Here is a 4,013-nt window from a genome sequence, read left to right as displayed (position 1 = left end):
ACCACTGTAATATGTTTAGTTTAAAAGTATAAAGTAATGAGTATACAGTTTAAGTAAATTCAGGAATAAAATTTATATGATCTTTTTGATACAATATTTAAATATTTGATAAAAATTTAATGCTCCTTCCTGTTATAAATTTAAAGATAGAAATAGGAAAATATTTCTTTAACATGATATAACATCAATCTGTAACAGAGAAACTTTTCCTCTCAAAACAAGCAAAACAGCCTTTTGGCTCTCTGAGCAGCACCATGGCGGTTGGCAAGAATAAGCGCCTTAGGAAAGGCGGCAAAAAGGGAGCCAGGAAGAAAGTGGTTGATCCATTTTCTAAGAAAGATTGGTATGATGTGAAAGCACCCGCTATGTTCAATATAAGAAATATTGGAAAGACGCTAGTCACCAGGACCCAAGGAACCAAAATTGCATCTGATGGCCTCAAAGGTCGAGTGTTTGAAGTTAGTCTTGCTGATTTGCAGAATGATGAAGTTGCATTTAGGAAATTCAAGCTAATTACTGAAGATGTTCAGGGCAAAAACTGCCTAACTTCCATGGCATGGATCTTACCCGTGACAAAATGTGCTCCATGGTCAAAAAATGGCAGACAATGATTGAAGCTCATGTTGATGTCAAGGTTACCGATGGTTACTTGCTTCGTCTGTTCTGTGTTGGTTTTACTAAAAAATGCAACAATCAGATACGGAAGACCTCTTATGCTCAGCACCAACAGGTCCGCCAAATCCAGAAGAAGATGATGGAAATCATGACCCGAGAGGTGCAGACAAATGACTTGAAAGAAGTGGTCAATAAATTGATTCCAGACAGCATTGGAAAAGACATAGAAAAGGCTTGCCAATCTATTTATCCTCTCCACGATGTCTTCGTTAGAAAAGTAAAAATGCTGAAGAAGCCCAAGTTTGAATTGGGAAAACTCATGGAGCTTCATGGTGAAGGCAGTAGTTCTGGAAAAGCCACTGGGGATGAGACAGGTGCTAAAGTTGAACGAGCTGATGGATACAAACCACCAGTCCAAGAATCTGTTTAAAGTTCAGACTTATAATAGTGGCAAATAAAAAGTCTTATTTGTGAAAAAAATAAAACAAGCAAAACAAAGATGTATTTCTTAAAATTATTTAGTATATCATTGGATATTCTTGTCATCCTAACAATGCTTCAGAAATGTACTAGAGAATCAACATTATAAAATAAAAAAAAAACAGAATCATTAAGTTGAACCCAAAGAAACTAAGAATTCCAACTAAAAATATTAGAAATAAAAAGGGAAGTCAGGAAAGTGTCCAGGTAAAAGTGAAATCCATGAAACTCTAAAGCATTTCTACTAAATGTAACTACTAATTGGTTTGGGGCAGTCTCATTTATAATACTGACAGAAAATATGTAATATTTGAGAATTTGCCTGATTTGAAATTTGCAAACAAAACTAGAAAATGCAAAACTGTAAAAGGAGATGTAAAGAAAGATGAACAAATGATTGAATATAAAAAATAATTTGTTTTCCCTCAAGGTAATTTTTAGATCTGATTTATTTCAATCAAACTATAAAAGTACTTATAAAATCTAATACAAAAAGGTATTCCAAAGTTATGTTTGAAAAATAAATAAGCACGAATGGCAAATGCAATTTTTAGAGATTTTTCCTTGTTATGAAATACCAAAAACAAATAAAATGCATGCCCATTGAAAAATTTTAGAAAACACAAAATAGTGTAAATGAGAAAATTAAAATCACGATGGGCTTGGTTTAAATGCAGAAGCAAATTTAAGCTTAATAGAAAATGCAGTAGATTGTGGTATGTAAGAAACTGGCAAATGATAGGTATTAACAAAGCAAATGGAAAAGTAATTACATAATAAATGCTCCAGGGATACTTAGAAATCAGAATGAAGAAAAAATAAATCTGGCCTAGACCTCAAACCCATTACCATAATAAACAGTGGATAGATTAAATGGTAAACTAATAATAATAATGATGACAGTAACAATAGAAAAACTAGGAGAAGAGTAGAACTATGTATGAAAATAATTTTATTCCAAGCAACAGAAAAATTAGATTGATACAATTAAATTTCTAAAAAATCATATAAGATAATTAAAAATATTCAAAATAAATCATAGGCAACTGTTTAATATGTAAAATTGATGAAGGATTTACACAAATTGATGAAGGATTTACACAAATTGATGAGAAGAGAATGAAATTTCAGTGCTCAGAGACATATGTTAAAAGCAAAGAGATGGTTTAAGCAAAACAAAACACAAATAGAAAACCAACATCTGACAAACCAAATACCTTTTCTAAAATTTAAAGAAATTCAAGTGGAATCAATGTGTTTTCATTTCACAGCCATGAAATTAAATTAAAGAAAAGAAAATGATAAAACTCATTGATAGCTGGGCTTTGGGGAAAAAAAGTATTTTGTTGATGGCAATAAAAATTGGTTCATCTCTTCTGGAAGGAAATGTGATGATTCATATGACACATAAAAGTTCCACCCAGAAAAATTCATCTCTGAGAATTTATCCTAATGAAATTAGTTTTTAAATTATATATAATTGTATACAAAGATGCTTCTAATGGTACTGTTTAAAATTTCAAATGCTGAAAGCAGTTGAATAGCAATTTGGTACAAAAATATTTGTAAATGTTAAAATCAACTTCCACAGTGGTTGTGCAGGGCAGGGTGGGCACCCACCACACTATGCATCATTTTGTTTGATCAAAGAATTATTCTGCTAAAGAAAGTTTAAAACTAACTCCTTACCAGGACAAAAACAATTTAAAGACAATTGCAAATACATTGAAAAACATATTTTTTTAAAAAGTGGAAAAAGGAGAAAATAAAAGTGTAGGAAAATGTGCAAAACTATGGATAATAGTGGTGTAAAACCAACTAGTATAGGGCTAAAAATCAGAAGAAGGGCTTAAAGTAATAGAAATGAACAGTTTCATCAAAGAAGGTGATTATTTTTAAATTGATTTACTAAAAAATAAAATTAAAACCTTGGGCTTAAGACTAGAAAAAGAAAGGATGAATCCTTAATTTCCAAGTAATGTATGAATAAAGTGCTTTTGGGTATGAATTTTTCAAACCTCACCTTAGCAAGATCCCCTACTGGAATAAGTAGTAGGGAGTAAAGCAGAAGAAAAGTTATTTCAGATCTGGGATCTTTGTCATTTCCTGGGGATCATTTTCCTTCAGCAAAAAATGCTCAAGGAAGAATTGTGAGTTATTTAAGCAACTTAAAGACAAATCTACTGACTTATTGGTGTTTATAATGTACCAATGTCTGCATTGTTTTTTCTGGTATCAATTAATATAATATTGGGTAAATATCTTTACAATATTTTATTTGAGAAGTAAAACAAACATTTCCATCAAAAACAGCACCATTCTTCCACTTCCTTCTTATTGATGTTAAGAGTGTGCATGTGTCTATGAGTGTGTGTGCCGGTGCATGATTCTAGGAACACACGGAGGAGGAGGAGAGGGTCTTTGGGGCCAGAGAACCTTCCTCGCTCAGCCAAAGGAGTTTTTTTAGGACAAGGGCCACGTGAGTTTCCACCCTATATGGCCATGGCACAGCCTAATGCAATGTTGCTTCTATAGATCAATGTTGTTCAATGATCCTACAGATCATTGTTGATAAAAATAACCAAAACAAACAAAAAATAATTAGAAAGGAATGTAATAAATTCAAATGATGGCCTAGACAACAGTAAATAAATAAATCCGTATAAGTGATGTATGTGTGTCCTTTAAGAGAATTTATCTGAAACCATTTGCTGTTAAAATGTGCTCTAAGCCTCTTATTATTAAGGTGCCATTGACGTTTTCATCTTTAAAGCATCCACAACATCCGCACACAGTGTCTCTATGTATGTTTTAACCTCTAACTTTCAAAAGGGCATATGAAGCCCTTTCTTATATTTTCAGAAGAATTGTTTGAATGCAAGCCCTTTAGTTCTCTCTGAACATTGCACTTTGGCCTG

The 4,013-nt window shown here is 32.3% G+C and overlaps 1 pseudogene across 1 annotated transcript; it reads left to right on the top strand.

Annotated features, from left to right (window-relative positions):
- The first annotated feature begins 230 nt into the window (after positions 1-230).
- On the top strand, positions 231-1,112 carry LOC116547055 (annotated as a pseudogene). The gene has a single exon (XR_004266924.1). The product of XR_004266924.1 is annotated as a 40S ribosomal protein S3a pseudogene (transcript).
- Positions 1,113-4,013: the final 2,901 nt, after the last annotated feature.

The sequence above is a fragment of the Sapajus apella genome, unplaced genomic scaffold, assembly GCF_009761245.1.
Source record: "Sapajus apella isolate SASKATOON/1434 unplaced genomic scaffold, GSC_monkey_1.0 scaffold1961, whole genome shotgun sequence".
NCBI lineage: Eukaryota > Metazoa > Chordata > Mammalia > Primates > Cebidae > Sapajus > Sapajus apella.
This window is presented reverse-complemented; position numbering and strand designations above follow the sequence as displayed.